Source organism: Triticum dicoccoides, chromosome 6A (genome assembly GCF_002162155.2).
Source record: "Triticum dicoccoides isolate Atlit2015 ecotype Zavitan chromosome 6A, WEW_v2.0, whole genome shotgun sequence".
In the NCBI taxonomy this organism is placed as follows: Eukaryota; Viridiplantae; Streptophyta; class Magnoliopsida; order Poales; family Poaceae; genus Triticum; species Triticum dicoccoides.
Window position 1 is genome coordinate 31,186,524 of NC_041390.1, and position 22,222 is coordinate 31,208,745.

The 22,222-nt window shown below is 47.5% G+C and overlaps 1 long non-coding RNA gene across 1 annotated transcript; it reads right to left on the reverse strand.

Moving 5' to 3' along the window:
• Window positions 1–892: 892 nt before the first annotated feature.
• Window positions 893–6,640, reverse strand: LOC119314297. Its single transcript, XR_005152257.1, has 2 exons — window positions 6,214–6,640; window positions 893–2,382 (listed from the first exon to the last, which is right to left on the reverse strand). It is a non-coding gene; the product is annotated as an uncharacterized LOC119314297 (long non-coding RNA).
• Window positions 6,641–22,222: the final 15,582 nt, after the last annotated feature.

A 22,222-nucleotide genomic window follows, 5' to 3' on the forward strand; every position in this document is an offset into this window, starting at 1 on the left:
CTGCGGCAGAGACGCATCACGAGAAATCAATCCATCACGGGGCTGCACACGGGAGTTCAATCCATCACGGGGCTGCACATGGGAGTTCAATCCATCACGGGGTAGTTGTGCGGAGGCAACGTAGGAGTTTGGCTCCAGAGATGCATCATGGGCGAGCGATGGATGCATCGCGGGCGATCGGGGCGCTGGTGGACGCGAGCCCGATGCAGCCGGACGGGCCCAGGCGAGCGGCGTGGAGGCCATGAAAGGCGATTCCATCGCCAGGGTTGACGGAGGCGGCACGGCGGCGGGGGCCGACGCGGCGGCGGCAGAGGAGGCGGAAGCACGGCGCGGATCGAACGCGTCGTCTGATACCATGTTAGACAAAATAGGGTTTGAAACAATGCTCGATGCCCTTGGTGGGTACGGCTGTCATATATTTATAAGAGGGAACCGTACAAATACAGGTTATGTTACAACACGTATATCTAATATATACTTAGTCTAACAACAAGAAAGTAAAATGTTGGTACTATAGGTTGAGTGGTCCCGGAGTACACATGCATGACCAGATGGAAAGGTTATGGGGCATGTTCACGTATTAGTGAGGTGGTGTCAGACTTGTACAGAGATGTATTTCACCCCACAAAAATTCCTTAGCTTATTAGTCAAAAGATAGGTGCATCTTGATGTTGACATGGACGGCGGATGCTTCACTACATCCCGATTCCGGTAAATTTACTTATTCGCACAGTATGTGTGGATGGAACGAATGTAGTGGATCGGCCCAAACTTACACTGGAATTGAGACTGAAGCTCAAAATGTTCATTTTATCTCTACTACTATTAAACAAGTAAATATATTCTTCACTATGCCCACCCGGTTAAACATACACAGGCCAGACAAGACAAATTACCACCCCAGGATCAGGCATCTAACCGTCCACATAAAAGTCAGACCTCCCCCGTGTACGTTTAGCGATTTACATTAGCGGACGAAACTCTGCCATCGATCGAACAGTTCCACCTACCCCGCAAAAAAAATAACAGACAGTTCCAATCAACTACAGAAGATTTGTCATAATTAACGGGAATAAACACGTCCGCCTCACAATAAATGGCTAAACTTATGGGAATCAGCTCGATCTACCTGCCTTTGCCAACCTGGACGTACGTCGCAGCCGCCCAGCCTCTCCTGCGCCATCGCCGCCATGCATAGCGGACGACGCCCGCGACGACGCGCTTCTGGCCAATGCAGGTGCAGACTATCCTCTTGCGCGCAATACGTGGCCAGTTCCATCCCAGTTAATCTCGATGTCTTCTTTGATGTCGCCGTTTAGACGCACACTACAGTCAGACATCGGTGCTGCCAAGCCACTGTTGTGCCCTCGCCGCCCAGCCACTGTTGGCCATCGCCGCCTTCCACAGTCGCCGACATCAGCGCCGACGAACTCCTCAGGCAACGCACCTGCCTGCACCAAAGGAACATGGTATGATTTTACAGGATATTCAATTGGGTTAATGTGATGGGGCCGATCAGTTCCTGATTTTATAGGAAATTCTATTTAACATAATGTGCATACTTCATTGCTTCCCTAATCCCTATCAAAGTTGCATCTTTATAACAATGCTCTTCACTCTCAAATTTGCATATTTACAACAGTGTGATGATGAATGCATCAATTTTGTACAAACCATAATAGATCTACTTCCTATGACTTCAACATGAATTTTAACATTGCATCAAACTGGAGCCCTCCATCATATTGTTTTAACAGTATAGTGCTTGAATTGGTATGACTGGATGAATAAAACCCAGTCAGTATGATCTATTTGTAACTTGGTCCAATAGAGTGGAGAAGAAAACCCAGTCCAAGAATATGCATTTTCCTGTACACAAATTTGGTCACCTTCTATTATCAAATTTGCATATCAGATGGCTGCAGGATAAGTATTGCATGATAAACAACAATATGAAACAAAACATATAGGCTCGGAAACAGTTTGGATTTTACAATAGAAAATCTACTAAAATAAATTTAGGTAGAATCAACAGCAGAGCTAGGATTTGGGAACATGGTAGTCCTCCAAAATTAAGTTGTTTCTATTAAAGAGACGCTCTGATGTATCACCTTTGTCTAACTGATGCATTCAACAAATAACTGGTAAATTCAGAAATTATGTAGTAAGTACTTGATCATTTTGGCCAAACCAAATCCAAGACTATCATGAAGTAAACCTGTCAATTACTTGTTCTGTACAATGCTCAAAAGCTTCGGGTTGATGTATATGGCAGGCAGGTATGCCTCCCCATTCCCATCTTTGTGTTCAGAGTTCCAAAAATTTAGGATCAAACAAATTCCCTGACTCTTAGATGGTCTTCAATATCCATTTCTTGTAAGCCTGCAAACACACTTCTGATGTAACCAGGGGTCGGGGACAACAAGAAATATATCTAAAAGGTTGTGCTACATCATGAATATCACTTGTGTGTAGCTGCCGTAAGTAGTACTGAAGATGCCAGAGATGTTTATGGACTTCTAATAAAGGAAGTTATTCCAAGAAAAGGAATTTTTGAGGTGATAAGCTCTTTTAGCCAACCATCGCCCTCTATATGACAGCCATAGCATCATCATTATCCTACATTATCAATTATTCACTCTTCAACCTGTATTATCCTAGAGTCATACATACTTATCCTACTATGCTTCTCTTGATCCTCTTTTATTTGCTATAAAGCTCGCATTTGGGAACTTCTAAAAACATGCTTTCACTTTTCAAAAAAGAAGTAACTTTCTTTGGCAGGATGAAGCCAAATCAACCTCATCTGTCTTGGTCCCTAGCGCCCCTAGCCACCCAGATTTCAAATCTACCTATCAACAATCAACTTTATTGCAGCATGGTTGCCTCAATAATATTAACTAACTAAAATCCCCACTCATAACAGTTGCTGCAACCAAGTTAAGAACGTCTAATCGAACAACTTCTAATTTTTCTCCCTAATTCTAAAATGACTCTCATGCTTAAACTAGACTACTGAGCTACCTATGTATATTCAGGAATGGGTAGAAATTAGAGTGAATTCCGGTTTTTACCCCCTATTTTGACATTTTTGACACTAATTACTCCATTTAGCGAGATTTCATCCATTTTACCCCATTTAACAAAAATGTTGCCACAATTTACCCTGTTTAAATTTTTTTGAGCATTCTGACCGGTCAGTCACAATTGTTAGGTCCAGCTGGCAGATGCCACATTAGTGATTTTTCTTGGCTATTTTTCTCAATTTTGAACCGGGCCACGTAGCTTCTCCCGATCGGCTCGGCCCGATGACGGTCACTCGCATCACGGCCAACGCACAACGCCCAAATCGGCCGTGCGCCACGCTCGCCTCCAGTGACTTCTCATTTGCGTTGCTCGCCCCAATCAAACATGCAAACTGATTTCCGTATAAGCATCAAATTCCTCTAGCATGTTTATCATGCCTGCATCATCTGTTAACTCAACCATGGAGTTCCCATTGGCCACCTTCTTATGGTAATAAACGTTGTCCCAAGGGTTGGAACCCAATTCCTTGATCTTATCCTTTATATCTAAATAACTAATGAAACCCCTCTCAATCATCTCTAGCTCTGGATTCTTGTATCCACGGACATGTAAAATATGCCTAAGGGCATCTCCAGCCGTTGGCCCCCCGGGAGGGGCAAAAAATCGTCCCCTGGGGGCGCACCGGCGCTAAACCGCGCACTGGGGGCATGATGTCCCCCAGTCACGGCGCCCACGGTTAGTCAAAAAAGTCAAATACGGCGCAAAAACGACTCAAATTTAACGCAAACATCGGCGAGTTCGTTCAAACATAAACATATTTTACAAAAAAAGGAAAAAACTACCGCGGGCTACCCCTGCCGTCTCCCTCGCCGCCCGCCCACGCGGTTCTACATGCCGAGGAGGCTGTAGAACCGCGTGTAGTCACCGTCATCGTCGTCGTCGTCGTCGTCACCGCCCCCGCCTACGCCTCCGCCGTCCCTGCTGCATCCCTGTCCCGGTTGGCGCGGCGGGTTGGACGGTCCGAGGGCGTCGTCGTCGTCGTCGTCGCTGTCGAGGACCACGACGCCGTGCTTGTCCTCGCGCCCACGCTTGCGGGCAGCGATCTCCTCCAGGGCCCGGCGCTGCCGGACCATCTCGTCGCGGAGGTAGTCGTCCCGCGCCCACCGCAGGGCGTCCTCGTCGGAGAAGCCGCGCAGGGCTATCTCCTCGTACTCCGCGGGGAGGCCGGGCTCCGGCTTTGGCTCGACGAGGACGAAGCGGCCGGTGGGTGGGGAGGCATTGGCGCCGATGCGGACGTCGGAGCTGCAGGTGCGCGCGCTGACCGGCGTGCCCTGGGGCTCCGGCTTGACGGGGCGGAGGCAGGGCGAGCCGCCGGACGAGGAGGAGGACCCCCCGGTCTCCATGCGCCTCGGGGTCCAGGAGCTTCCCCGGCGGCGTGAGAAGGAAGGGGGGGCGGGGTACTCGAGGCGCGGCGTGTTGCCGCCCTCGATGTACTTGAGGACGGCCTCCAACTTGCGCCCGGGCACGCCCCACCACCGACGCCAGCCGACGGCGTTGAGCCTGCCGGAGGGCTCGACGCCGTTGGTGGCCTCGAGCTGCTCGGCATGACGGCGGCGGAAGTAGGGCTCCCAGAGCGGGCTGTCGGGTATGTACCGTGGCCCCTCCCTCGCCGCACGCGGCAGGAACGAGCGGATGTGTGCGATCTCCGCACGCCGCGCCGCGCCGGTGGGTATCGAGGGCACCGGCACGCCGCCGGCGCTGATCCTCCACGCCCCGAGTACCCGTATGTCCGGCGGGACCGGGTACTCGGCCTCGAAAAGGAGGCGAGCCTCACTCTCATGAAGATGGCGGCGGCCGAATCCGTTCGCCGCCGCGCCGTCGCCTGGGAAGCGCTCGGCCATGGGTGCTGGAGACGGCGAGAGAGAGGCGAAGGAGGAACGACGACGGCGAGAGAAAGGCGAGGGAGGAACGACGACGGCGAGAGAGTATGAGTCGCCGAGTGCTTTGGGGCGCGTCTTATATAGGCCGAGGCGCCGCCCGTGCGCGAGCCGTCGTGAGTACGCGTGGCGGGCGAGGGAGGGCGAGGGACGCGCGTCATCCGGTCTTCACTGCGCCGCCCGTGAGGCATCAATGGCGCAGGCTGACCGGTGCGGCAGCTTTGGCATTGATTCGCCGCGGGAAACGAGGCGATGAGGACGACGAAGGACCGAGAAGAGGGTAGAGTCACTGACGCGGCGGGCCCGCGGCTGTTTCGCGCCAAAATAGTTCGCCCCGGCGCCCCCGGGTGCCCCCCAGCGCGCCGGGTTCGGCCTGGGTCCGCCGGCGCTGTTTTCGGCCCAAGCCGGCGAAAATCGGGCTCCTGGGGGCGCGACTGGGCCGATTTTTCGGCGCCGGCGCAAAAAAAAACATCTGGGAAGGCCTTCCTGGGGGTGGCTCTGGAGATGCCCTAACACTCCACATCTTGGTTGCCATCCGCTTTGTGCAGGAAGAATATAAATGAATTAGTGGTTGCAATCATAATAAATCATAATCTACTCTAATAAGGTAAATAAACATGTTTCAGCATGCATCATAAGATACAAAGATCCAAAATTCTTTTACAGCTAGCAAGTAGCAACAGATGCTATCACTTATACATGTATTAACACTCTTCCTGTTAACACATTTGCTACCTAGATATTCAGATTTGTAGGTGTATCAGAGTAAGTAAAGTAGTATATTTCAACACATCTAATCCATAGAACCATGCATACTTAAGGCCCTATATGATAAATGAAGAAAAACATACATGATTTTAAATTATATCAGTAAAAAATTCTTCGATAATTTATTCAATGGTAATATGCCACACTGATCAAGCATAGTCGTCCCATCATAATACTTCAAACAGGAAACGAGCTGAGTAGCAAGAAAAATAGTTAGAAAAAAACTGTTGACGTGGCATGCGAGCCAGTCAGAACGCACACAAAAATTAGATTAGGGTAAATTGTGGTAACACTTTTGCTAAATGGGGTAAAATGGATGAAATCCGGCTAAATGAGGTAATTAGTGTCAAAAATGTCAAAATAGGGGGTAAAAACCAGAATTCACTCTAGAAATTAAGGATTAGCAGAAGTGGGTAATGGGGAGTATCTCAAATCAGAAATAAGCATATATGAAAGCCGAAGTGGGGAATAGATCGTCTACCGGCACCGGCTTGCACTTGCAGGGGACCAGTCACCGCGGCACTGCTGCCGCACATGGGCATTGCACGGCGTAGCGCAGTCGCACGCACAGGGTGGTGGGAGCCGCCGACGAGCGAGATGGAAAGGAAGGCACCAGCCGCGGAGGTTGCGACACATGATTGCCACAGCCGCCGATCTGGTGGAGGCAAGTCCCGCGCCTCCGCGTCGGCCTTTGTCCGGCGCCCAGCGACCATACCGAGCTCGAGCGGATCCTCGGGCACTTCGGCGACCGATTCGAAGAGGAGGGGCTGAGAAGAGTGGGAAGAGTGCGAGACCTCGCGCCGGCGGTGGGGACGAACAGGAGGGGCGGCTTGAGGAGAGAGTGAGAGAGTTGTGGGCTTGTGGCCACCATGGAATAAGGAGCAGTGGGGAGAAAGTGAAGGGATAAGGGAAGGTAGGTGACGAGGCGAGAACTGAGAGGGGGCGTCCGGTGTGTCTTTTTCTTTTACCTTCTCTTTTTTAGTTGGTTTTTTAGCCTTTTTTGGTCAAGTCAGATATAGCATCTGGTGTTGTCCAATTTACTTTTTTTACCAATAGATGAATTGAATGATATTTCCGCTTCCATACTTTTTTTAACGGTAAAAATGATGTCTGATGTGCACGAGGTATATATATTTACACAATAGCTGCATGTCAGTCGCCTGACTTTCGAATTCGGGCCCGTCGATTTTGGTTGAAGGGAGAAACAGGCGAAGAGGAGGAAGAAGCTCACCGGAGGGGAGGAAGAAGCTCACCGCAAGCTACCTCATCATCTATCTTAGGGTAGGGGTGGGGGAGGCAGCACGACAGTGGTGGGGGCGGCAGCACGGCAATGATGAAGATTCCCGGGGAAAAAACAAGCGAGGCCCGGGGGAAGAGGGATGGCCAGGGGCGGTGGCGACACGGCGGTGGGAGGAGGTTCCAGGGAGGGCCGGGCGGTGGTGGTCGGTCTGGCCGGTGGTCCGTGGGACGGCTGGGGGAAGAAACTGTCTGAGGTAGAAGAAAGTCCCGAGGTTGAACAAGGGATCGTGTTGTTCATTTTGCATCGGATGGCCGGGAAGAATCGATTGCCCAGTTTAAATTTCCAGTCGATTTACACTTGGCCACTCCTATATTTTTATGTGTATATGCCCTTATTGCATATAAATGAGTACAATTTATGTGTTAATGAATACGTGCGTTGCACGTGCACGCTTACTAGTAGTTGGAATAAAGCCCAGAACGTTTTAACCTAAAAAATCAATATACAGCTCTTTAAAAAATAGATAAAAAGCTCTTTTAAAAATAGATATACTGAACTAAAAAAGGTTATATGCTAGTATAGAACCATGTAACGACCCGTACGAACCAACATGTGATTGAATGGTTAGGTGAACAGTGATATCCATAGCCCACTAGGCTTCAAGTTCTGGTGCTTGCATTTATTCTGGATTATTTCAGGATTTCCGGCAATGCGTGTTCAGTGGAAGGAGACGTTCCCGTCAACTACGAGGTGTCTATGATGACTTCGTAAACTCTCAAGATGATATGCTAGCTTGGTCTCTCGAAGGTGCTCATAGGGATAGGGTGCCCATTCATAGGGATGATTGTATTTGCGTATATATAAGCGCTCACGTATGTAATGTGTTAAAAAAAAGACCCGATCTGGAAGAATAGATCATGTAAGGGGGAATTGAAGGAGTGGGTGAGATAGAGTTGCATGGGAAGAGAGAGGTATGATCAGGGCATTTCTAACTAATCCCTTATAACCGGTTAGTGGAATATATTTTGCTTTTTACTCCACTAATCGGCACCTAGCCGATCCCCAATCCGGCCTAGTGGGGTATAATTTTACTCATTTCCCTACAAGTTTCCCTATTTTTACTCTCACTTTGCTCTGTCAAGTAAAACAGCGCGACTCTCCTCTGCTGCCTCTCCCTCCCCTCCCGCTTCGCATCTACACCCATACTGCCCCTCCTACCACTCCCCCTCCCCGTCGGCGTTGACGTTGTCGCCCATGTCGTCGAGGATGAGATTGCCGAGGTCGGGAAAGAAGTCGTCGTTGGCGAAGTCGTCGCTGCCAGCAATCGCGCAAGTGCGCTCTCCAAAAACCTGATCGCCCCTCTCCCGTACATTATCACGGGAGGCGGGGTTCCGGAGGCCTGCTGTCCCTTCTCCCAGTGCATGCCGAAAGGAGGGATGGAGAAGACTTGCTTGGCGGCGCAATGATCTGAAACGGTGGTGCGAAACCATACGAAGCGGCGACGGCTAGGGTAGATGCCTGCCTGACTATATAGTGCGGGCCAGGTAGGTCGTGGAAGTAAACCCCACGTCCGAGTCGTCACGATCCAAAAGAATCGGAAACGGTTCAGTAATTAACGCGTCAGTTAATTAATAATTAATGAGTCATTAATTTTTCGTGAGCACCAAAAATATAGACAATGTGCATAGCTCTGTCCTCGACTCAATCCCGCAACCCGCGGCACGTCGTGACGAGGCGAGGCGAGCGAGGAGGAGGAGCGCGTGTGTATGTCTCATCTTCTCATGCTCATACAAGTGGTAGAAGACCTCACCTTATAAAGAGGTGCAACTCTCTCAATTTACGGGGTGGGACTAAATTTTAGTCTCACTCACTCCACTCACATGTGTGTATGAATGGGCCAAGAGAATTTCAGAATTTTAGTTGGGCTTTGGCCAAAGGCGCAACTCTCTCTCAACTTTCGGAGTGGGACTAAACTTTAGTCTCACTCACTCCACTCACATATATGCATGAATGGGCCAAGAAAATTTCAGAATTTTAGTTGGGCTTTGGGCCAAAGGCCTACTAGCAAAATTTCAACAGTAGCGTCTACCAGGGATTCAGATATCGATCAATAAAAAACTCGCGAGTTCTGCTCAGCAGTTCATCCGGCAGCTAATATTACAAGTTGAAGGTGCGCTAATGCTTCGTGATTCACTTTGGGCCGGTGTTGCTTTGCCGATTCCACCACATCCTGCATGACCCATGAGGAGGGCGAGATGAGCAGTAGCCTTCGCCCACACCCCAGGGCGCCCCTGGAAGTTGATGACTTGCTCTTCGAGATCCTCCTTTGCCTGCCTCCGCATCCGTCATCCCTTCCCCGTGCCTCCGCCGTGTGTAGGCGCTGGCGCCTCCTCATCTCCGACCCGGGCTTCTCCCACCGCTTCCGTCATCACCATCACTGCAACCCTCCAATCATCGGTTTCTACGACAGCAATATTTGAGACCTCTCATTCGTACCTACTCTGAGAAATGGGCCCTTTAGTCCCGGTTTGAGACATGAACCGGGACAAAAGGGCATCGCACCCTTTAGTCCCGGTCGGGACTAAAGGTTGTTTGAGACACGAAGCGGGACTAAACCGGGACTGAAGGGTGCGATGACCTTTTGTCTCAGTTCGTGTACCTTTAGACCCGGTTTGAGACACGAGTCGGGACTAAAGGGTGCGATGCCCTTTTGTCCCGGTTCATGTCTCAAACCGGGACTAAAGGGCCCATTTTAAGTAGGACTAATGCTTTAGCCGCTCGAACCGGGACTAATGCTCACATTAGTCCCGGTTCGTAATGCAACCGGGACTAATGTGTATATTCCATTGTGACGAAAGCCCGGTTTTTTACTAGTGCTCCTAGATAAAAACTTCTATGTCACGTTGGTCGGTATAATTGTCATAAACACTAAATGAACCTAATAGTTATAAAAGATAATATATACCACATCCGAATCATAGACAGGATGAGGGCCGACGGAGGCAGATACCAAAACCATCGCACTATATAATAACAAACAATTATAAAAGTAAGAAAAATACAGAAGTATATATCTAAATCATACAAGTAAGAACTTTTTTCTTATAGAAAAAAGATAAGAATAAGAGGCACACCACGGTGATGCCGAGGACGAGATCGGCGCGGGCGATTGACGACGATGAGGACAAGGACGGGACAGAACGGACTACCAAACCTAGACAAATCTTGAGAAAAATAGAGGTTGGACAAGGAGCTTCGAGAGGAGAAAACTTAAATGTGGCTCGGGCATTGCATTGAACACCTCATGTGCATAGGAGGTGAGCTAGAGCACAATACACCTCTCACACACCTCTCCCAAAAAACATAGAGCAGTGAGCTGAGCTGAGCGCGCGGGCACTATATATAAGCTTCTCATTAGTGCCAGTTTGTGGCTAGAAACGGGACTAAAGGACCACATTTGGTCCCGGTTCCAGCCACCAAATGGGACTAAAGGTTGTGGGCCAGGAGCAAGGCTCATTGGTCCCGGTTCGTGTCTGGAACTAGGACCAATGGGGTCAGACGAACCGGGATCAATGGTCGCCGAGGCCCAGCCGGTGCCCTGGCCTCATGAACCGGGACTAATGCACCCATTAGTCCCGGTTCGTAGGGGAATCGGGATTAATGCCCTTGTCAGTGTTGGGGAACGTAGTAATTTCAAAAATTTCCTACGCACACGCAAGATCATGGTGCTGCATAACAACGAGAGGGGAGAGTATGATCTATGTACCCTTGTAGATCGACAACGGAAGCGTTTGGTTGATGTAGTCGTACGTCTCCACGGCCCGACCGATCAAGCACCAAAACTACGGCACCTCCGAGTTCTAGAACACGTTTAGCTCGATGACGATCCTTGGACTCCGATCCAGCAAAGTGTCGGGGAAGAGCTCCGTCAGCACGACGGCGTGGTGACGATCTTGATGTACTACCGTCGCAGGGCTTCGCCTAAGCACCGCTACAATATTATCGAGGACTATGGTGGAAGGGGGCACCACACACGGCTAAGAATATGATCACGTGGATCAACTTGTGTCTCTATGGGGTGCCCCTGCCTTCGTATATAAAGGTTCAAGAGGGGGAGGCTGGCCGGCCATCATAGGGCGCGCCAGGAGGAGTCCTACTCCCTCCGGGAGTAGGACTCCCCCCCTTTCCTAGTTGGAATAGGATTTGTGAGGTGGGAAAAGAGAGAGAGAGAGAGAGAGAGAAGGAGGGGGGCGCCGGCCCCCTCTCTCCTTGTCCTATTCGGACTAGGGGTGGAGGGGCGCGCGGCCCAGCCCTGGCCGCCTCTACTCTTCTTCCACTAAGGCCCACTAAGGCCCATATACCTCCCGGGGGGTTCCGGTAACCTCCCGGTACTCCGGTAAAATCCCGATTTCACCCGGAACACTTCCGATATCCAAATATAGGCTTCCAATATATCAATCTTTATGTCTTGACCATTTCGAGACTCCTCGTCATGTCCGTGATCACATCCGGGACTCCGAACAGACTTCGGTACATCAAAATGCATAAACTCATAATATAACTGTCATCATAACCTTAAGCGTGTGGACCCTACGGGTTCGAGAACAATGTAGACATGACCGAGACACGTCTCCGGTCAATAACCAATAGCAGAACCTGGATGCTCATATTGGCTCCTACATATTCTACGAAGATCTTTATCGGTCAGACCGCATAACAACATACGTTGTTCCCTTTGTCTTCGGTATGTTACTTGCCCGAGATTCGATCGTTGGTATCCTATACCTAGTTCAATCTCGTTACTGGCAAGTCTCTTTACTCGTTCCGTAATACATCATCTCACAACTAACTCATTAGTTGCAATGCTTGCAAGGCTTATGTGATGTGCATTACCGAGAGGGCCCAGAGATACCTCTCCGACAATCGGAGTGACAAATCCTAATCTCGAAATACGCCAACCCAACATGTACCTTTGGAGACACCTGTAGAGCACCTTTATAATCACCCAGTTACGTTGTGACGTTTGGTAGCACACAAAGTGTTCCTCTGGCAAACGGGAGTTGCATAATCTCATAGTCATAGGAATATGTATAAGTCATGAAGAAAGTAATAGCAACATACTAAACGATCGGGTGCTAAGCTAATGGAATGGGTCATGTCAATCAGATCATTCACCTAATGATGTGATCCCGTTAATCAAATAACAACTCTTTGTCCATGGTTAGGAAACATAACCATCTTTGATTAACGAGCTAGTTAAGTAGAGGCATACTAGTGACACTCTATTTGTCTATGTATTCACACATGTATTATGTTTCCGGTTAATACAATTTTAGCATGAATAATAAACATTTATCATGATATAAGGAAATAAATAATAACTTTATTATTGCCTCTAGGGCATATTTCCTTCAGTCGCCCACTTGCACTAGAGTCAATAATCTAGATTACACAGTAATGACTCTAACACCCATGGAGCCTTGGTGTTGATCATGTTTTGCTCGTGGAAGAGGCTTAGTCAATGGGTCTGCAACATTCAGATCCGTATGTATCTTGCAAATCTCTAGGTCTCCCACCTGGACTAGATCCCGGATGGAATTGAAGCGTCTCTTGATGTGCTTGGTTCTCTTGTGAAATCTGGATTCCTTTGCCAAGGCAATTGCACCAGTATTGTCACAAAAGAGTTTCATTGGACCCGATGCACTAGGTATGACACCTAGATCGGATATGAACTCCTTCATCTAGACTCCTTCATTCGCTGCTTCCGAAGCAGCTATGTATTCCGCTTCACACGTAGATCCCGCCACGGCGCTCTGTTTAGAACTGCACCAACTGACAGCTCCATCGTTTAATGTAAACACGTATCCGGTTTGCGATTTAGAATCATCCGGATCAGTGTCAAAGCTTGCATCAAGGTAACCGTTTACGATGAGCTCTTTGTCACCTCCATATACGAGAAACATATCCTTAGTCCTTTTCAGGTACTTCAGGATGTTCTTGACCGCTGTCCAGTGATCCACTCCTGGATTACTTTGGTACCTCCCTGCTAGACTTATAGCAAGGCACACATCAGGTCTGGTACACAGCATTGCATACATGATAGAGCCTATGGCTGAAGTATAGGGAACATCTTTCATTTTCTCTCTATCTTCTGCAGTGGTCGGGCATTGAGTCTGACTCAACTTCACACCTTGTAACACAGGCAAGAACCCTTTCTTTGCTTGATCCATTTTGAACTTTTTCAAAATCTTGTCAAGGTATGTGCTTTGTGAAAGTCCAATTAAGCGTCTTGATCTATCTCTATAGATCTTTATGCCTAATATGTAAGCAGCTTCACCGAGGTCTTTCATTAAAAAACTCTTATTCAAGTATCCCTTTATGCTATCCAGAAATTCTATATCATTTCCAATCAGTAATATGTCATCCACATATAATATCAGAAATGCTACAGAGCTCCCACTCACTTTCTTGTAAATACAGTCTTCTCCAAAGGTCTGTATAAAACCAAATGCTTTGATCACACTATCAAAGCGTTTATTCCAACTCCGAGAGGCTTGCACCAGTCCATAAATGGATCGCTGGAGCTTGCACACTTTGTTAGCTCCCTTTGGATCGACAAAACCTTCTGGTTGTATCATATACAACTCTTCTTCCAGAAATCCATTCAGGAATGCAGTATTGACATCCATCTGCCAAATTTCATAATCATAAAATGCGGCAATTGCTAACATGATTGGGACAGACTTAAGCATCGCTACGGGTGAGAAGGTCTCATCGTAGTCAACCCCTTGAACTTGTCGAAAACCTTTTGCGACAAGTCGAGCTTTGTAGACAGTAATATTACCGTCAGCGTCAGTCTTCTTCTTGAAGATCCATTTATTCTCAATTGCTTGCCGATCATCGGGCAAGTCAACCAAAGTCCATACTTTGTTCTCATACATGGATCCCATCTCAGATTTCATGGCTTCAAGCCATTTTTCGGAATCTGGTCTCACCATCGCTTCTTCATAGTTCGTAGGTTCATCATGATCTAGTAGCATGACTTCCAGAACAGGATTACCTTACCACTCTGGCGCGGATCTTACTCTGGTTGATCTACGAGGTTCAGTAGTATCTTGTTCTGAAGTTTCATGATCATTATCATTAGCTTCCTCACTAATTGGTGTAGGTGTCGCAGAAACAGGTTTCTGTGATGTACCACTTTCCAATAAGGGAGCAGGTACAGTTACCTCGTCAAGTTCTACTTTCCTCCCACTCACTTCTTTCGAGAGAAACTCCTTCTCTAGAAATGATCCATTCTTAGCAACGAATGTCTTGCCTTCGGATCTATGATAGAAGGTGTACCCAACAGTCTCCTTTAGGTATCCTATGAAGATACATTTCTCCAATTTGGGTTCGAGCTTATCAGGTTGAAGCTTTTTCACATAAGCATCGCAGCCCCAATCTTTAAGAAATGCCAACTTTGGTTTTTGCCAAACCATAGTTCATAAGGTGTCGTATCAACGGATTTTGATGGTGCCCTATTTAACGTGAATGCAGCCGTCTCTAAAGCATAACCCCAAAATGATAGCGGTAAATTTGTAAGAGACATCATAGATCGCACCATATCAAGTAAAGTACGATTACGACGTTCGAACACACCATTACGCTGAGGTGTTCCGGGTGGCGTGAGTTGCGAAACTATTCCGCATTGTTTCAGATGTAGACCAAACTCGTAACTCAAATATTCTCCTCCACGATCAGATCGCAGAAACTTTATTTTCTTGTTACGATGATTTTCAACTTCACTCTGATATTCTTTGAACTTTTCAAATGTTTCAGACTTATGCTTCATTAAGTAGATATACCCATATCTGCTTAAATCATCTATGAAGGTGAGAAAATAACGATATCCGCCACGAGCCTCAACATTCATCGGACCATATACATCTGTATGTATGATTTCCAACAAATCTGTTGCTCTCTCCATTGTACCGGAGAACGGTGTTTTAGTCATCTTGCCCACAAGGCACGGTTCGCAAGTACCAAGTGATTCATAATCAAGAGGTTCCAAAAGTCCATCGGTATGGAGTTTCTTCATGCGCTTTACACCGATATGACCTAAACGGCAGTGCCACAAATAAGTTGCACTATCATTATCAACTCTGCATCTTTTGGCTTCAATATTGTGAATATGTGTGTTACTACTATCGAGATTCATCAAAAATAGACCACTCTTCAAAGGTGCATGACCATAAAAGATATTACTCATATAAATAGAATAACCATTATTCTCTGATTTAAATGAATAACCGTCTCGCATTAAACAAGATCCAGATATAATGTTCATGCTCAACGCTGGCACCAAATAACAATTATTTAGGTCTAATATTAATCCCGAAGGTAGATGTAGAGGTAGCGTGCCGACCGCGATCACATCGACTTTAGAACCATTTCCCACGCGCATCGTCACCTCGTCCTTTGCCAGTGTTCGCTTAATCCGTAGTCCCTGTTTCGAGTTGCAAATATTAGCAACAGAACCAGTATCAAATACCCAGGTGCTACTGCGAGCTCTAGTAAGGTACACATCAACAACATGTATATCACATATACCTTTGTTCACCTTGCCATCCTTCTTATCCGCCAAATACTTGGGGCAGTTCCGCTTCCAGTGACCAGTCTGCTTGCAGTAGAAGCACTCAGTTTCAGGCTTAGGTCCAGACTTGGGTTTCTTCTCCTGATCAGCAACTTGCTTGCTTTTCTTCTTGAAGTTCCCCTTCTTCTTCCCTTTTCCCTTTTTTCTTGAAACTAGTGGTCTTGTTGACCATCAACACTTGATGCTCCTTCTTGATTTCTACCTCCGCAGCTTTCAGTATTGCGAAGAGCTCGGGAATAGTCTTATTCATCCCTTGCATATTATAGTTCATCACAAAGCTCTTGTAGCTTGGTGGCAGTGATTGGAGAATTCTGTCAATGACGCAATCATCTAGAAGATTAACTCCCATCTGAATCAAGTGATTATTATACCCAGACATTTTGAGTATATGCTCACTGACAGAACTGTTCTCCTCCATCTTGCAGCTATAGAACTTATTGGAGACTTCATATCTCTCAATCCGGGCATTTTCTTGAAATATTAACTTCAACTCCTGAAACATCTCATATGCTCCATGACGTTCAAAACGTCGTTGAAGTCCCGATTCTAAGTCGTAAAGCATGGCACACTGAACTATCGAGCAGTCATCAGCTTTGCTCTACCAGACGTTCATAACATCTGGTGTTGCTCCACCAGCAGGCCTGGCACCCAGCGGTGCTTCCAGGACGGAATTCTTCTGTGCAGCAATGAGGATAATCCTCAAGTTACGGACCCAGTCCATGTAATTGCTACCATCATCTTTCAACTTTGCTTTCTCAAGGAACGCATTAAAATTTAGCGGAACAACAACACGGGCCATTTATCTACAATTAACATAAACAAGCAAGATACTACCAGGGACTAAGTTCATGATAAATTTAAGTTCAATTAATCATATTACTCAAGAACTCCCACTTAGATAGACATCCCTCTAATCATCTAAGTGATCACGTGATCCAAATCAACTAAACCATAACCGATCATCACATGAAATGGAGTAATTTTCAATGGTGAACATCGCTATGTTGATCATATCTACTATATGATTCACGCTCGATCTTTCGATCTCAGTGTTCTGAGGCCATATCTGCATATGCTAGGCTCGTCAAGTTTAACCTGAGTATTCTGCGTGTGCAAAACTGGCTTGTACCCGTTGTAGATGGACGTAGAGCTTATCACACCCGATCATCACGTGGTGTCTGGGCACGAGGAACTTTGGCAACGGTGCATACTCAGGGAGAACACTTTTATCTTGAAATTTAGTGAGAGATCATCTTATAATGCTACCGTCAATCAAAGCAAGATAAGATGCATAAAAGATAAACATCACATGCAATCAATATAAGTGATATGATATGGCCATCATCATCTTGTGCTTGTGATCTCTATCCTCGAAGCACCGTCGTGATCACCATCATCACCGGCGCGACACCTTGATCTCCATCGTAGCATCATTGTCGTCTCGCCAATCTTATGATTCTACGACTATCGCTACCGCTTAGTGATAAAGTAAAGCATTACAGGGCGATTGCATTGCATACAATAAAGCGACAACCATATGGCTCCTGCCAGTTGCCGATAACTCGGTTACAAAACATGATCATCTCATACAATAAAATTTAGCATCATGTCTTGACCATATCACATCACAACATGCCCTGCAAAAACAAGTTAGACGTCCTTTACTTTGTTGTTGCAAGTTTTACGTGGCTGCTACGGGCTTAAGCAAGAACCAATCTTACCTACGCATTAAAACCACAACGATAGTTTGTCAAGTTGGTGCTGTTTTAACCTTCGCAAGGACCGGGCGTAGCCACACTCGGTTCAACTAAAGTTGGAGAAACTGTCACCCGCAAGCCACCTATGTGCAAAGCACGTCGGGAGAACCGGTCTCGCGTAAGCATACGCGTAATGTCGCTCCGGGCCGCTTCGTCCAACAATACCGCCGAACCAAAGTATGACATGCTGGTAAGCAGTATGACTTATATCGCCCACAACTCACTTGTGTTCTACTCGTGCATATAACATCAACATATAAAACCTAGGCTCGGATTCCACAGTGGGGAACGTAGTAATTTCAAAAATTTCCTACGCGCACGCAAGATCATGGTGATGCATAGCAATGAGAGGGGAGAGTATGATCTACATACCCTTGTAGATCGACAACGGAAGCGTTTGGTTGATGTAGTCGTACGTCTCCACGGCCCGACCGATCAAGCATCGAAACTACGGCACCTCCGAGTTCTAGCACACGTTCAGCTTGATGACGATCCCCGGACTCCGATCCAGCAAAGTGTCGGGGAAGAGTTCCGTCAGCACGACAGCGTGGTGACGATCTTGATGTACTACCGTCGCAGGGCTTCGCCTAAGCACTGCTACAATATTATCGAGGACTATGGTGGAAGGGGGCACCGCACACGGCTAAGAATATGATCACGTGGATCAACTTGTGTCTCTATGGGGTGCCCCTGCCTCCGTATATAAAGGTTCAAGAGGGGAAGGCCGGCCGGCCATCATAGGGTGCGCCAGGAGGAGTCCTACTCCCTCCGGGAGTAGGACTCCCCCCTTTTCCTAGTTGGAATAGGATTCGTGAGGTGGGAAAAGAGAGAGAGAGAGAAGGAGGGGGGCGCCGGCCCCCTCTCTCCTTGTCCTATTCTGACTAGGGGTGGAGGGGCGCGCGGCCCAGCCCTGGCCGCCTCTACTCTTCTTCCACTAAGGCCCACTAAGGCCCATATACCTCCCGGGGGGTTCCGGTAACCTCCCGGTACTCCGGTAAAATCCCGATTTCACCCGGAACACTTCCGATATCCAAATATAGGCTTCCAATATATCAATCTTTATGTCTCGACCATTTCAAGACTCCTCGTCATATCCGTGATCACATCCGGGACTCCGAACAAACTTCGGTACATCAAAATGCATAAACTCATAATATAACTGTCATCGTAACCTTAAGCGTGCGGACCCTACGGGTTCGAGAACAATGTAGACATGACCGAGACACGTCTCCGGTCAATAACCAATAGCGGAACCTGGATGCTCATATTGGCTCCTACATATTCTACAAAGATCTTTATCGGTCAGACCGCATAACAACATACGTTCTTCCCTTTGTCATCGGTATGTTACTTGCCCGAGATTCGATCGTCGGTATCCTATACCTAGTTCAATCTCGTTACTGGCAAGTCTCTTTACTCGTTCCTTAATACATCATCTCACAACTAACTCATTAATTGCAATGCTTGCAAGGCTTATGTGATGTGCATTACCGAGAGGGCCCAGAGATACCTCTCCGACAATCGGAGTGACAAATCCTAATCTCGAAATACGCCAACCCAACATGTACCTTTGGAGACACCTGTAGAGCACCTTTATAATCACCCAGTTACGTTGTGATGTTTGGTAGCACACAAAGTGTTCCTCTGGCAAACGGGAGTTGCATAATCTCATAGTCATAGGAACATGTATAAGTCATGAAGAAAGCAATAGCAACATACTAAACGATCGGGTGCTAAGCTAATGGAATGGGTCATGCCAATCAGATCATTCACCTAATGATGTGATCCCGTTAATCAAATAACAACTCTTTGTCCATGGTTAGGAAACATAACCATCTTTGATTAACGAGCTAGTTAAGTGGAGGCATACTAGTGACACTCTATTTGTCTATGTATTCACACATGTATTATGTTTCCGGTTAATACAATTCTAGCATGAATAATAAACATTTATCATGATATAAGGAAATAAATAATAACTTTATTATTGCCTCTAGGGCATATTTCCTTCAGTCAGGCCTGGACCAAAGCCCTGTTTTTTACTAGTGATACCTAGCTTCACTCTTACCTCAGTTGCCTCAGCTATATAACCCTAGCCCAGATCCCCCATCTCCAACCCCTCAACAAAGGATCCCCCATGTCCACTCCCTCCCTGCCTCCCGATCCCCTCAATCCCCTCGTGCTCTGTCATGGAGTGCTCCACTCGCGTGCACCCAATTCGATGCTCCATCCGCTCCGACAATCCGCGCCCATCAGCAAGTACATCTCCTTTGTAGTCTTCTGCCCCTTTCCTCTCAGGCTCCTCCTCGACCACTGTGACACCCTCATTTATAATCATGCACTAAGCATACACGTATCATGCACGACCACGAACCATGACTGACGTCAATATCACAACACAACTCTACGATACATATTTAAACATAAATCTTATATTACAGGCCAGCGTCACAAGGACCCATAATACATCAGTCATGATACACAAATATTATCTAAGTACGAACATAGTTAGACATAACACAGATGGGCACACTGGATTTCTAATTTTTAAATATGAAAATCTATCTGGAACTCGGCAAAGATGGGCACGCCTGGATTTCTAATTTTAAAATATGAAAATATGAAAATGTTTCCAAGTTTCCATTAGATGAAACTCGGCAAACAAAGGCCACCGTCATGGCTCTTTCGCCTGCTGCAAGGTATGGCCCGCATGTCAAACTTTGTCTAGTTCCTTCGGTTGGGAACTCGGCGAACTTGATATTCCGCCGAGTTTTTTTTTGTTCGCCAAGTACTTTTTCATCAGAACTTGGCAAAGCTAGAGCTCTGCCGAGTTGCTTATCACTGCTGAGTTGAATTTTGGATCAAACTGGGCAGGCATAATTTTGCCGAGTTCCCAACAGAATAAACTCGGCGAAATCTTGAAACTCGGGACAAAATTCTAGCAGTGCATGCCAGTGATTGTATAACAAACAACAAGAGTTAACCTCATAAAGCAAAAACATCCAACTAATGGCAGGTAAACAAATAAACATAAATATATAAGGTGCTACCTATTGCGAAAGGAAGAAACGTTAGGATTGACATGGTTCAGACAGATCTCGGAATCATAACTCCATGTGACCGTAAGCATTGCTGTAAAAACCATCTTCAAAATTAGGCGAGGAATAATTTAACACCACTTCATTTAACAGATTGTAAAAAGGACAAGACCTCCCGATCGTCCGTCACTATCAATCAACAATATGAAAAAGATCAAAACCTAGCTTCACCTTTAGCTCAGTTGCCTTAGCTATATCCAGATGGGATGCAGACAAGAAAATTACATATGCTTACAAACGCCCTTGAAGATCCAAGAGCTTTTGAACTGCCGTGGGCGAAAGCATACGACTGCAGTTCCAAGTGATTAGATTCATTGTGTCCGATCGGCGGAGACGATGATGAACGATGAACGGAAAACTCTCGGACAGTAGGAGCTGCCGGAGGACAGCAAACCCTAGTTATAACACTAGGGGACAATAGGCCTGGCAGTGAAATCTCTTGTCAGGACACCAAGCTAGCATCCAACTCTCAATTGCCAATACAATCACCTCATGCTGCAGTTGCAAGCATAGCCACAACGTAAAGGGTCGGAAAGAGCCGTGAGGAGGGCGAAGTGGTGCCCGGTGACAGCCGCTGACCTAGATCACCTTGCACGAGTTCTTTGTATGTATGCAGTGGATGCGGACGTAACCCTCGACTTTACGCTGAGTTTCCTGACTAAACCAAAAACTTCGCCCTAGCACTACTCTGTTTTGGCTGATTTTAACCATGATAGCTTGTTATGTGGGGTACACCCGACAGGCGTCCTAGTTAGAATCGGTGTTCAGGTTTTTTTTTCTGTGTGTGTGGACAAGAATCAGAGTCCGTGTTGTATACGTTCCGGTGCTTCCTTCGTATACGTGTGGGTTTGAACCCTAGGCCGTCGGGATATATCAATCTATGCCTACGGGGGCCGTCGGCATAGATGTGGCCGTCGGCAACTACGTTAATTCTGGTAGTGCCTGTGCGGAATTGTTCCTCTAGGATAGAGTCTGACTTGAGTACGGTCACTTATCCACCTATATAATGAGTTGTAGGTTGTAGCGTCTACCAGGGATTCAGATATCGATCAATAAAAAACTCGCGAGTTCCGCTCAGCAGTTCATCCGGCAGCTAATATTACAAGTTGAAGGTGCGCCGGTGCTCCGCGATTCACTTTGGGCCGGTGCTGCTTCGCCGATTCCACCGCATCCTGCATGACCCGTGAGGAGGGCGAGATGAGCAGTAGCCTTCGCCCACACCCCAGGGCGCCCCTGGAAGTTGATGACTTGCTCTTCGAGATCCTCCTTCGCCTGCCTCCGCATCCGTCATCCCTTCCCCGTGCCTCCGCCGTGTGTAGGCGCTGGCGCCTCCTCATCTCCGACCCGGGCTTCTCCCGCCGCTTCCGTCGTCACCATCACCGCAACCCTCCGATCATCGGTTTCTACGACAGTAATCTTCGAGACCTCTCATTCGTACCTACTCTGAAGGCCCCCAACCGTGTCTCGCCCGGGCGATTGTCCTTGCTGCGCCATCGCAACGACCAATACTTCACCCCCTGGGATGCCGCCATGGCCTCGTGCTGATTCGTATCGGGAACTCCGAACCACTGAAGCGCCATGTTCTAGTGTGGAACCCTATCACTGGTGAGCAGCATCGCCAAGGCACTCCCCCGGGGTTCGACACAGGAAAACCCTTCAATGGAGCGGTGCTTCGGGCTGCAGCAGATGTTGACCACTTCCAGGTGGTCTTGGTAGGCAACGGCAACCAGAAACGAGCGGTCGCTAGTGTTTACTCGTCA